Consider the following 14504-nt stretch of genomic DNA (forward strand, 5'->3'; position numbering starts at 1 on the left):
AAAGCTCTTGTGTGGTCCTGGATTAATATGTGTATTGCAGGCGACTACGACCATTAGCAAAACACCAAAACAGCACAAATAGATTCCCTGAGTGATGTGTGACGTGACCAAGAGAACTAATAAACGCCAGAATACTAAAATCTACTGAGAGCATCTTATTGCTCCCAGACCTACGTCCAAAGGACCGGAAACGTCCGAAGTGATTCGCGACAGTGGTTAAAGATCATGTTTTCGGTAAACTTTAGAAACCAAAACAACTGATGGTATTTTGACGTTTGTCTGTACTACCTTCGTCACTTTGCTCAGGGAATCTACTTTTGCTGTTTTGCAATAAGGTGATGGTCGTAGAAAAGGTCAAGTATACAACATGTTTATAAACGACATTTGTCACGGATTTGTTCAGGCATGAACAGAACCCAGCGGAGCGAGTGTTTAATAAACCAGTGTCTGAAGAAGTTTACTTATTATCGTTTCCAGTAACATAAACGGAACGTTAGATTAGACAATGTTCTTGCCATTCCTAAATATTGAATGAAAATTTTTCCTACTGTATTTAAATAAATCTAAGACATTGTCGATATTTGGCGTCGAAATAGGGTATTTCGTAAATTAAAGGAGCTGAATTGCAGAAACGTGTTCGATAGATGAGATAAATAAAGCCTAAAAATCTACTTGCTATTCGAAAATATAAAAAGCAAATATTTAAAACCAGTTTTTTGTTATCAGTTTAAATGTTAGGTAAATAAATACGAAATATTTGATTTTAAATCACCGATCATGACATTCCACAAATATATGACATATTATTATTATATAACATATATTAATATATAATAATTTTTTCTTTGTCTAAATATTTTTTTCTACCCCCTTCTGTAAAATACCTAATTATACGGCGATCTAGCGTGCGGAAAGCGTCCCTTTATCACTTGAGTTTCGTTTCCCACTGATGTGTTCGGTGATTTTACCGCACGCCTTGAACATTGACATTTGTCAATTCTGACGGTCATGTCAGAGAATGTATTAGTGTTTTTTTTGCAAAAATGTACCCAAAAACTAACGGTCATTAAAAAAAGTATAGTATGCAACACGTTTGGTAAACTTTTTAAGTCATTCCGCTCCGCTCGTGCCAAATAATCTCGTGACTCAAATGCCGTTTTTCTACTCTCGTCTGCAAAATACCTAATTACCCACCGATCTAGCGTGCGGGAAGCGTCACTTTCAAACGTCAGTTTCGTTTCCCATGAATCCCACCAACTTCGGACATTTCCGGGAATTTACCACACGGATTTGGAAGTAATCGGATGTTTTCGGAGATATTTCCGACGCTTTGAATTTTGACGTTTTGTCAATTCTGGCAGTCATGTCAGTGAATGTATTCGTGTTGTTTTCCGAAAATGTACCCAAAAACCAGAGGTCGTAGAAAAAGTATAGTATGCAACACGTTCGGTAAACTTTTTAACTCACTCGTTTATTAAACACTCGCTCCGCTCGTGCCAAATAAACTCGTGAGTCAAATGCCGTTTACCGCACTTGTTGCATAATTTACTATTACCGTACTTGTTGCATAATATACTATTATACTGCTTTACTTAAATTTTAGGAAATCGTTTATTTATACTTGAGATATAAGGTATTCGTGCGTTTAAACAGCGCTTTAACCGAGACTAGTATAGATATGCTGCCTTAGATAAGTAAATGTGTATTATTATCGACTTTTCATCATCTTGAGACAAATGTAGATGCAAACGCGTCTTATTATCAACGATAGCTGTTTAGTTTGTATCATTTTAAACGTTTTTTTTTTCTGAAACGCAAATATTCAGTCATTAGTTCAATAGAATTTTAATGATCGCATTTTTACTATATTTTTCTGTTATTTCATGTTACTTTTTCTTTCCGTTCTTTTCTTGTGTACATTTATATGCCTACTAACCGCTTGATTTGAGACCTATATTGTTTTTATCGTTTAAATATTATTTTTGTGGCTACTATTGCGTTTAAAAGCGGTAATTATGATATAGAGTTCACTTGACACTCTTCACTTTATTTTCTTTTTTTTATCTTTTATCAATTCCTTTTAACAGAATAATTTTTGCACTTCGAATGTTTAATAGAGCCGTCCGGTGATACTGAAATGAAATCACTAATTGATTAATTCAAAGACGCCAGATTTTTTATAATTGTTTTATCGATTGTCCTCTGTATAACCTTTTTCTAAATGGCGATTTACCCACCTTGTTATTCTCAATTTCTTTGAAATTCGTGAATCTGTAGGTGACTTGTTACAAAGTACCTTTTTTATGGAAAAAAGCTGTTTATGTGATACCCTAAAAATAGTCATATTTTTTACTTTAGATTTGAGAATGTGACGTAATGGATATAAAAGCTACGTCGTGATGACTTGCGGGTATTTATAGAAATCAAATAAAATATTTATGGAGCCTCATCGATTTGTGTTTAATGTTCATGAAACCCCATCAAAAATAAAATCAATAGAGGCAATTTAGTCAGCTATACGTGACTGGATAAAACTATTTCTTTGTTCAAGAAGGTCGATCGAAGAAACGTTTTGGGTCTATTTTAACAAACCTATAGGCTGCTCAGTGTTAAACGTTAAGAACATGAAGACAAATCGGCAAAACTACGAAAAATATTTGCACAAGGAATGTCGATAGTAGAAAGAAAATGTCACTACCACCACAAACTACTTTATCAAGATTGTTGCATAACACAAGTTTCATAAACGTGTTGTATTATATACTATTTTGCAACAAGTTGGATAAACGCCACTCACGAGTTTGATTTGCCACGAGCGGGGCGAGTGCTTAATAAACGAGCGGCTAAAGAAGTTTATCAACTTGTTGAATACGTTACGTTTTCTAGGATCAAGTAGTTTTTGAGAATATTTTTGCAAAACAGCATCATCTTATCATCTTCATTTTAAGCCAAAGGAAATGTACGTGCAAACTAGTTACTGAGTTATCTCTTCAAAACGACGTAATATAATCATTAAGTTCATTATTTTGTATCTGTTTGGTCATTTCTTCCTCGTCTAGAATGAAAGATGTTTGATTAACATTACGAAACTCTAGTTATATCGTCGAAATTAAATCCTGAGTGCAATTAAAGCACTTTAATTTCAACGACTGAGTTTTTTCTTAACCGGTCCGGAGGAACGAATAAAAAACTTCATTAAAAAAGTCGGTAATTGACATTGTAATTAAAAACGCATTTAGAAGTGGATGAACTAAGATTGGAAGGAAAAAGAGCAAAAGCAATGTAAAGCAATAATTGTCTTTGGACCTGCTACAACCACGTTCTATTTCAAAGAAGGGATTTTTGTCTGTCCGGTTTTTAATTAAAAAATTGCAAAAGCGATCATTCGAAACTGTTAATATTGATGGCAATGGTAAATGGTTAAAATTTCGAATAAGCGAAATGGCCGCAGAGATATTTAGTGGACTAACTAAGTGCGGATATTTTTTGATTGTTTTGTTTTTTTTATTTAGTGGAGTTTTTGATTCTTTGTCTGCGAAACAGTATAACAAGGATAAGATTTATTTTTTTTAGTTTTAGCGTTAGCACCATTGGTCGGTAAAGTCATGACAAAATTTTCTGACATATCGATTAGTGGAAATCGATCTGCGATGGTTTATTTGTTTACATTAAAGGGACCATGGTGGGGGTCCTGGGGCAACGCTGCCCACCGTTACAGCTCCGCTAGGCCGTTGACTCCGACACTGCGTAGCAACAACGCCGTGACGATCAAACCGTGATTACAGAAATGCGTCGCTTGATGCGGGGACATATCCTTATGGTGCACCAAGAGTTGACAGTAATGGAGATTTTTTCCGCTTAATAAGGAACGGCCTAGCAAATAAAACTGAACTGACTCTTATGACTGTAAGCTTTGTCCGAAACCCGATGCACGTCATCAAAACGTGAGATTACGAAATTTCATACTCTTCAAAACAAAAATATATTCACTAATGGACATCGTACCTACTTTAAATTAGTAAACGAATATACAGTATTTTGAAATTATACATCATAACATCATGTCATGTGGGTTACCTGAAGCCTGAAATTCAATGGTTTTATTATTAGTTAATTAGTGGTTGATTAGTACGGTCCGTTGGTGGGAATTTTTCCACAAATTTCAGTTTTTTTAGGTCTGCAAATCGTGTGTAAAAAGCGATTTAAACTGGTCCTTTTAAAAGTCATATTGTGCATGGAGCTTTAGCTTAATTATAGCGATATTTTTTTGGTGGAACTACTGTTGGCCGTAGGTGCTATTAAAGTAGAGAATTTTAATAGCAGTTATGTTTCTGTAGCATCTTGGAGTTATGAATCTGAATGTTTCGACCTATACAACAGCAAAGTATAATAAAATCCCCTGCAAAGAGCATGGTTTTGCTTAGAGCTTTTAAATGATATTTTTTACAAAACTTCTGGATTCCTCCTGCATTGGTTTTTGCTGAGTCGAACTTGCTGACGTTTCGCCAATCATCATTTGGCTGTTGGCTTCTTCAGAGCTTGACTGAAACTGGCTCGTATTTTACTCTGTACCTGCTTAAACATCGTCTCGGATGCCTGATTCCCATATTGGTGATAGATAGAGACCTGAGTCGCGGTTAAGATTGTTAGGTTGTTTATAGATTTCTATAGACTCTCGGATTTATTGTTAGTAGAAGAACAAGAATTTTAGTTTTATGTCCGGTTTCGTTATAAGTGTGTTCGGCAATAGCTGATGAGTTTATTTGTCTTAGTCGTAAGGCTCTTTCGTGTTCTTTGAGTCTAGTTGATATTTTTCATCCGGTCTCTCTAATGTATTCTTAGCCGCACATGCATGGAATGCTGTAAACTCCTGGCATCTCAAATGGAATGTGATCTTTGACGGACCGAAGATGTTGAGAGATTTTTGGACAAGTGGTAAATCTGGGTTTGACGTTATATTTCTTTAGAACTTTTGATAGGTGGTTAGGGATGTTTTGAATGTAAGGAAGGGCCACAGTGGCAAGTGTAGGATTGCTTTCGGCCTCATTGCTATTGGAAGGTTGTAGTGAAGTGTATTTTTTGATGGAACACTTAATCTTTAATGTGGAAATTATTAGAGAGAAGAGCAGAGGTAAGGTGTTTTAATTCTGGGTTCAGTGACTCGGGCACAAAGCAGGTACAGAGTAAAATATGATTGGTGAAACGTCAGCAAGTTCGACTCTGGAAAAACCAACGCAGGAGGAATCCAGAAGTTTTGTAAAAAGTATTACAGTAGCCTGTGGAAGTTCCTTTGAAAAAATAAATGATCTTAAGGATGGTAAAATTGACGTTCCTCATATTTTGGTCCACTTTCTTTCTAAACAGTGGCGCTTAGCTCGAAGCAGAGAGGGTGGACGAATATAAAGATAGAACGAAGAAAGAAGAGTGCTGGTGGAAAATTGCATGGAAGAAGAAAATTGGAAAGCTTGAACCAAGAAGGAAAGTACAAGATGCGGCTACGCAACTAAACCTATTGTAATTTACTTCATATTTTAAAAATATTTTCTATGCATTGACGTTTTACATTTACGATCTCAACGAACAATATGGTCTAAAAATGAACATAAATAAAATCAAGTTCATGATAATAAGTAGTGTTCAATTGACCATCAATTGGCCACTTCTTATTTTTATGTTTTGCAATTGTAGAGTGTTATCTATCATTATTGAATAATAACTTATATTTTATATTAAATTAGTATGCGTTTGTGATGTCGATTCCACCTGGAATATCCGATTCGGGGAATCTCAGTAACGATATCCACTCTATTTGGTTCCCAGGACGATGCGATGGCGCAATATAAATAAATAAATATAATTTTCGTGGTATTTTAAAAACTATTTCCGTCAATTGACAGGTCAATTACACAACCCTAATAATAAGTAAACTGTCAACTATAGTAGAAATGGAATCACTATCAAGATATTAAATGCCGAATAAAAAATCAAAACAAACTTTATCAAAACTGTTTCGAAGCCATAATGTGAACCTAAATATCAAAGCCAGAATCCCTCGGTGTTACGTTTTTTCTACACTCCTCTACAGGAGTCATTTACATTGACAGAGAAAACTGAAAAAAGACGTCGAGCCTTTAAAATGTGGGTATAGAACCGTATACATTAGAATCCTGAGGATATCGAAAGAATCAGTACTGGAAAAAAAGGCCGAAGGAAGGGAAGTGATTAACGCTAAAAAAAGAAAAAAAAATTGAATATCCGGCCTATATAATGCGATAATAAAATATTGTCTAGGGAAAAATCTATGGTAAGAGAGACCCGGGAGTCGTAAGATATTATGGTAGAAGAACTTAATTACATGGTTTTCCAAAACAACCACTGAATTGAGAGCAGCCGTAAAAAAATTCATTATAACGAACGAACAATCACTTGAAGAAGAAAAATATATTTTTACTAACCAAAACTTGCATTCTTTTTCTGTAATATATTGTACTGGCATTTGTTTCTTCGGAAGAAGAGAAACTGACAAAAGCGGAAGCGGAATCTATTCCGCCGAAGCCTTTTTTCTGCTCAGAAATTCCGCCTTTATTCTGTCGGGATACGCTTAAGCTGATGTTGATTTTTGTTGAATAAAAATGACACATGAAAAATTTTAAATAATATGTTCACTGATACAATTCCTAGTAAGTTGATAAATAAGGAAAATTGGCAGATTAGATAGTTCAATAAAAAAATACGGAGTCACCTTTCATTCGATAAGAGCGTAGATTTTCATAATCAATTTGTAATGAAATATTTGGTGTTGTTAAAAATAACGATATTTTCAACAACAGGGCCAATATTGTGGTTTATGATCTGTAACCAAACACGCATTTGGTTTAATGTCTTTAAGTGAACCGGATTTAGTTTGGAATCAAGCATATGCCATGAGATTTCTCACGTAACAATAAAACTTTTTTTATATCAACATGGGTCCGATTCTGCTTCATTTCGTAACTAAAAATACAGTACAGTACATAACACCACATTAATGCATTTATCTCATTAAACTAATTAGACAAATGTTCAAGAGATATCTTTTAACAGGCACTAAAAGACATTTTGGTATCAGAAAAAAAAGACAGTGGCGCGCAGGATTTTTTTGAAAATTATTTCAGAGATAGCCCATACGCACTGCAGTGGTCAAGTTGTTCAAACTCTTTTGTAGTAAAATAACGTGTAACCTCCAAATTTTATTGGACTTGCTGCAGTCGTTTTGGATAAATTTTGAGAAAAATGAAAAAAATATTTAACACTCTGTAGCTACCAAACGAAACAGAATCACACCCATGTTGATATAAAAAAAAATCTATTTGTAGGTGAGGAATTTCCTCTTCAGCGATAGTACATGTTTTTGAAACATCCTGTATATTAATGGTAATTACGACAAGCTTGAGTCTTGAGATCGTTTTCCGTTTTAGTTCAAGAATAGTTATACCCCTATTACTAATTTTAATAATAATCAGTCCAATTCATCGTTTTGGGAATAATTTCAAAAAGCCGTTTTACGTACGCACTAATATTAAGCTCTTCTACAAAACATGTGCCCCTTTCCTTTCCTTTCCTTCCCCCTCCATTTCTTCTCTATTCTTTTCTTTAGAATTATGTGTATCTACGCTTGGCGCTTTCAACTAAATTCTATGAAATTTTGTATTATTATATTTTCGCTGTTAAATTGAGGCCTGAACAGTATCTAGAACTTCTAGATGGCTGCCCTAACAAGGCCTATTGTTGACCATTATTTCACTTATTTAACTTTGGTTATATAATTATTTCTATGTAACTTTGATGGTTATAACAATAAATGTATTATTATTATTATTATTATGTATTATTAATCATGTTGTTGTTAGTTTCTTTTTTACAATAATTGCAAATATAATTTTTGCTTTTGCTATGTGATTTTATAATTTTGGTGGCCCTGGGTGCATTTGTAATAATTTTATTATAATTATAAGTATAAGCATTAATTATAACAACTACGATCCTTTGGCTGCATACATTTTTTAAAAATTCGTCTTAAAGTGACGTCCAATATTGATATGTCAAGTAGATATGTTCACGTAAAGGTATGCTTGCCGATGCCTGGAACACTATGTTTATTTTTCGGAGTACCGCCTGCCACGTTATCGAGACAAAAGGACGACCGTCCGTGTTTATACGAAACCGCAAAGAATCGGTTGAGGGGGTCGAAGGGTGCGCCCCGCGTGCCCAAACCGCCGTAATTGCCCCCGGTGGCGATAATTGACATATTGACTACGTCAGTGACAAGTGGTCGGTCTCGAGGGAGGGCTAATGTTCGCCCTACGTCTAAGTATACGGCGTTAAAGTGTCGGCGTGTGCGATGCGCACTGGTTGTGCTGACTAGGCGAATCTTTTGTATTCGGATATAATATCGGATCGATTTTGAAGGTGTGTAAACGATACCTTTGCATATTGCACGCCGGTTTATTCGAAAGAAACAGAACCTTTGCTTTTGCGGCGATTATGTGCTGGTCTGTTACGTTTTTCAGACATAAAACTGACAGTTTGTATCAACCTGTGGTTAAGTGCTAGGGGAACGGAAGGCAAAATGGTACCCTTAAAGATGAACACCACTTTCGACAAACTAAACTTATATTTGTGTAGAGTATGTTTCCTTACAGTATCATATTAAACATAAATGAAAATAAACAACTATGCTTTATTTAAAAAAAAATCATAAAACTACATTTGGTCCATTTTGCCTTCGTAAGAGGGTAGGTACAACGGCACCCGCATGAAACCATAATGGACCTCAATGCAAAACATTCAATCCTTGCATGTTTCGCAAGCAAAAATCGTTTTTTCGTCTTCATCTTCCTCGCCAGCACAGAAACAGTGAGCCCAACGTTTATATATGAGACATAACTTCAACTAAAAGTGAAAAGAAACTGCTAACAGGAACCCGATTAACTGCAACTCTTGCAGCTAAGGTGGTCTCCGATTTGTGAAACCTGAGATCGGGATTCAATCTCAAATCTTGTGTTAAAAGGCCAAAGAACCTGGTCTCCATATTCTTTATTTACATATTTCTTCCGATTTTCGTCGCTGTTCCTGGATCAATATCTATATTATTTTTGTTGTATAATTGCAGACGATGTTTTCATGTCCTATAGACTTAGTTGCACCTTTAATTATTGCTTGTTTCATTGATCTCGGTCTTTTTTATAGTTACTAACCATCTAAAAATATTAAAAGGTTTGTATGAAAAACGTTATTTAGGCAAAACCGACCGGGAAGGCAAAATGGTCCAAGTGGTCCATTTTGTCCGATCCGTTTTATGTTTTTGCTATATTCTAGAAAAGGACATATGATATAGTTTGAAGCAAGTATCTTATATTATAGAGGGATTCAAATATTGTTTCATTTTTAGATTAAATTCTACCAAATATAGCTTACCTTGTTACTTTCGAAAAATCGATGAAATCGATTCTTTTCGAAAGTATACGCGCTCCTCACTAAAGTCGAGATCTCGGTAACGGTTGGTTGAGGACCGCCGTTGGTACAGAAATGATCAGCGTCGAAAAAAACATTTTTTTTGTCTGCCCGTTCTCCGTTCTCCGGTCTTTTGGTTTTTACACAATAAGTAGAAGCTATCGTCTTCAAATTTTGTAAGTAAATAGCATTTGGTCCCCTGACGGAATCTATTGAAATTGGGGGGGCTGGGGGGTCGAGAAGTACTTTAAAAAAATTAAAAATCGCGAATGCAAGGGTCTAAGAAAAAAATCATTTCTCGAAAACGGTGTACGAGACCGAAAAAATTTTGGAATTCAAAGACGCAGAATATTTGGCTGCATAAACTTTTATTCTAGACAATTTTTCAAAAATGTACACGGTGCGCCGCAAATAAAAAAAAAAACTGAAAAATGGACCCCCCTATTATTGAAAATCTGCGATAACTAAAGGACTGCTTTTCAAATATCAGTTTCTTTTACATGACAATAAAACTCGCATACACAGCTAAAACCTGTTGTACAGGATGTTCGCGCTATTCCGTGCAATCTTAAAAAACGTAATGGGAGCCCTATATTTGCAGCTACCGAATTCAGATTTGACAGAAAAGTAAAAGTTCAGACCCACATTTAAACTATTGAAGTCGAGTCCAATTAAGTACCGCCAAGTATTTTTTAAAAATTTTTGATTTTTTTTTTTCGTTATTTTGACTTCCAGAAAAACATGTTTTTCTCCATAACGATTCACCCGATCACCCGAACATTTATTTCAAGCATTTTTTCGATTATATACAGTGTTTTTTAATTATAGGCAAAAATCCAAATATGTCTAGTCAGTTCAAACAGTGTCATAGGCCGCATCAAGAGGTACAATTTTTGTATTTACGATTTTCGTCTATCACATACGCTGCCCTGGATATTTGAAAAATTCATATGAAAATCACTATACCTCGAGTTCAGTCAAGGCGCGATGACGTCATTGATTATTACGGCGCACTGCAGGGTTTCAGAAAAAAATTGTTTTCTCGAAAACCATTTACTATTTTGGAAAAATTCGTGGAAGATCCAGGGCTATAACCTCAATTTCCGGAATTTTTTCAAATATGTACAGGGTATGGGTAAAAAAATCTAAAAACCCTGAAAATTGCCATTTTCGTGGATAAATTATTAGCCGTACATAAAAAACTATAAAATATGGGATAATTCGGTTTAAACAGTGTCATAAACTGTATCAAGAAAGTTTCAGGTCTCGTCTATCAAACAGGGTGCGCGAGATACTTGGAATAATATCTTTGGAAATCGTTAATACTTGTACAATTTTTTATATTCATCAAAGTTTTGTCTTTGAAATTCGGCGATACGTTAAAGACGCTTTGTAAAGAGTGTATGCACATATAATAACATCGATTTTGCGAAAGGTCCATAGTGGTCCAAAGGAGCGCGATAGAAAAACAATAAATACTTCGCTCTAGCACAAGAAACCGCGAACAGGCTTCTTTTTGAAATACGCGCTACGCGCTACGAACTTACCGACGATTTTTCGTAAGCAATCTTGTTAAAAGTTCGTAGGTCACTCTTGTCGGCTTGTAGCTAAATGTCCGAAGCTGGTTCCGTGCAGCAAAATTTGATGTTTAATTAATTTTAAAGGACCGTTTTACCTGCAGGGTCCGTTATGCCTCCCTTCCCCCTATAAGAGCTAATTCCGACTGATTTGTTGGAACCAAAGATAAGTAAAACAAACATAGGTAATTAGATCATCAAAGAAATTTCTAAACAAGGACTTGCTTTCGCTGCCCATTTCGGACAATCCTGACTTTCCCAAGGTTTCAGCATGTGGAGAATAATTTATAGCGGAGCAGTACCAAATACACACGTGTACCATTTTCGGTATGTCCTTACTCATTTTCGTTATTGTTAAGGATACAAAAATGCCTATTAATATGAAAGATGTTTTTACTAGAAAAACATTATTTATTAGTTGTTTTTTTATTATAAAAATAGAGGCAAATTAAAGTTAGTTTTATAAGATTCTGCTTGTAGGTAACAATAAAACTACCTAAACTACTAACGAAATATAAAGAACGACTAAGGTCCTTGGCGATATTAAGGCCCACTATAAACAAAAACGTTGTAAAAAATATTTATTTAAATAAAAGCATCAATCTGGTATTTTTATTTAAAACAGTTCTCTTGTAAGAACATATAGAAAAATAAAATGTAACAAAATATGAAAGTTTTTCTTTAAAGAAAACTTAAACGTAAACCCGTTATTGGGAATTAGTTCCAACCATAGAGGGTAATAAGGCCCCCTTTATTTCTGTAGTGGAAAAGTAAATACACTATTCATTGCACTCCAGACATGTAACAACTTCGGCATCATCTTCACTGAGCCCAAACAATCCTCATGCATCCAAGAGTTACAGTTTCTACGTTGCCTCATATCTGCTACTCTGTTTTCACCGCAGATAACGCACGACCAGTCCCCATTATGAACGGTGTTTGCCGAGCTGCTACTAGATTAATTCTCTGATAATAAGGAATTTTTTCTAACTTTCCTAGAGGCTTTGGGCTTTAAATTTCCTGTTAAACGACAGCTTAGGATGGCAAGAGGCAAAATCATCGTTCACATCGGAATCTTCTGAACTTTCCAAATTGGTTATCATTTCAACTTGCTTTATTTGCTTGGAGGACGAGCTGGGACCAGGAAGATCTGATTTGAATGATTTCTTTAGACGTTTCTCATTTAAAATCCAACAAAACATATGTCTTGTGACCTCTTGGGCCCTGGAATTCAATTATTTCTTTCTGTTGCTTTGTTTCCCAGCGACCGGTTTCATAGCAAGAGTGACAAGAATTTCCGAGAAACTGTTTTCTTTCGAGGGAGTAACCCCACTGGTTATATGACTCTTTAGAACAGTAATAGGCACATCATTATTTAAAGCATTTGGGACATTAATCTCGGTTTCATGTTGGACTCCTTTTTGCTGTGTGGGAAAACTTGGCTCATATGTCTGTGGCTCTGAATCCATGTGCATATTATGGATGGTCATACATCTCCCTCAAACTGGCGTAAAAACTTCAGAAAATGCTTTCTTTGCTCATTTTACTATCTGAGAATTTTTCCCAATAACGTAACAACTCCTCATCCTAAAAATTTTCGAAAGAATGGAACACGCGTTTGTCGAGGAGTTGGAGTGCATGTGTGGTATCTGATGAAAGGCATTCCCAGTTGGTCAGCAGCATCAACAATTGAAATGTTGACATGTGACGCAGCACGGTCAAATATTGAGAGAACTGTCTGCTGATTAGACTTGGAAAAATGACTGAGCCATTCAATACATAAGGTCAGGAGATAATCCGTCACTAAAAGTTGGTTTCAGCCTCTGCCCTTTAAACAACATCATGGGTGGGATAGCATTTCCTAATACGTTTGTGCAGGTAACAATCGTACAATTTTCAGTGTGTTCAGGAGCAACCAGATTTACTGGCTTGTTTCCTTTTTGGCAATGACTGTCTCTTGATGATGCAGGGGGGTGAATACCTTTTCATCCATCTTGTATATTTTTGCCGGTTGATGTTTGAAGCCATATTTTTTGATAACAATATCAAATTTTTTAAAATAGTCGTTAACAATGCAGGGATTAAGCTTTTCGTTGAGACAAGGAAGGGTGCCGCTTCATAAATGCTTTATACCAGTCACGTGCAGCAATGTTTTTCTCTTTGTTGAACGGCTAGAAATGCCTTGGTTTTCAACATACTTGAATAGAGTTCGGCATATGGGACCAGAGCCCCCCTTGGGGATCGCCCCGTGTGTGAGGCGGGGAGCTCTCGGAGCGTGGATGAGAGAACGGGCCGTGGTGGGCTAGAGAGTTGCTCCGGGAATGAGGCAGGCGAGGCTTATGATGGATGAGCCTGCCCGCCCTCGGACTAGGGAGCTCCCTGGAGCTGCTTAGACTGACCAGAAGGGAGTGTAGAGCACTAATAGGGGCCTACACAGGACATTGCAGGCTTAGGAGGCATCTTTGCTTGCTAGGCATTGGAGACGACCCGGAGTGCAGGTGGTGTATGGAAGGGGAGGAGACCCCGTATCATCTGCTCACCGAGTGCCCTGCTTTGACATGGGCAAGATTTGGAGTCTTCGGAACGGCCCTGATAGATCCGGACTCAGTGCACGGTATTGGGCTAAAGGAGGGGCGGCATTCTGGACGCCCTCTAGAGCGATCTGGGGGCACAACGGGCCTATCTGGTGACCTAAGTGCTTTACCAATACACGTCGTGTAGTGCCTTTGGTGACAAGGGAAATCCTATGTCATAAAATTTAATGATTTTCCGAACTAACTCAATTTCTTGTGCTTCATTTAAGGAAGGCTCTGCTCACAGCTCCAGTGTCCAAAGGTGCGACTTGGTATTGCGCATCTTATTTCCACATAACGCTGGGATTTTCCTTGACATAGAAGCAACAGTGCTTCTTCCATCATGTCGTGTGTCCAATTGGCTCTCAAGCCGCGACATTTCTTGCCCATATTTGTGTAAAGAAAAATTAAAAAATGTATAAGGTAACAATACCCATTAAATTCAAGTGGTGGATAATAAGGCCCAACTGATATCTGTCTGGACCTTATTACCCACATTGCTACGAAATCATGTTAAGGATATGTTAAATAAAAAAAATGAAATTTACTATTGAATACTGGCTTAGTAACTGTGTTAATGTGTAAACTAAAACTTACCTTTCTTAGAATTGTTGATGTGACCGTTTGTTTCGAAAAAACGCAGCCGTTCAACCATAAATTTTATCATTTCGACCGGATAATGCACACGGCACAATAGTGAATGCTATAATTTGAAAACTTAAACGTGTATGCCTATTTGCGTATTTAATTTAAGTAACAGTTCAACACATAGGGGGCGCCACAATCCTTATAAATTCTTTTTTTATTGTTAAATGGGTGCATGGGCCTTTTTATCTGCACGGGCCTTATTACCCATAGGGAC

This window comes from Cylas formicarius, unplaced genomic scaffold, assembly GCF_029955315.1.
Source record: "Cylas formicarius isolate icCylForm1 unplaced genomic scaffold, icCylForm1.1 PGA_scaffold_2__14_contigs__length_35257938, whole genome shotgun sequence".
Lineage (NCBI taxonomy): Eukaryota > Metazoa > Arthropoda > Insecta > Coleoptera > Brentidae > Cylas > Cylas formicarius.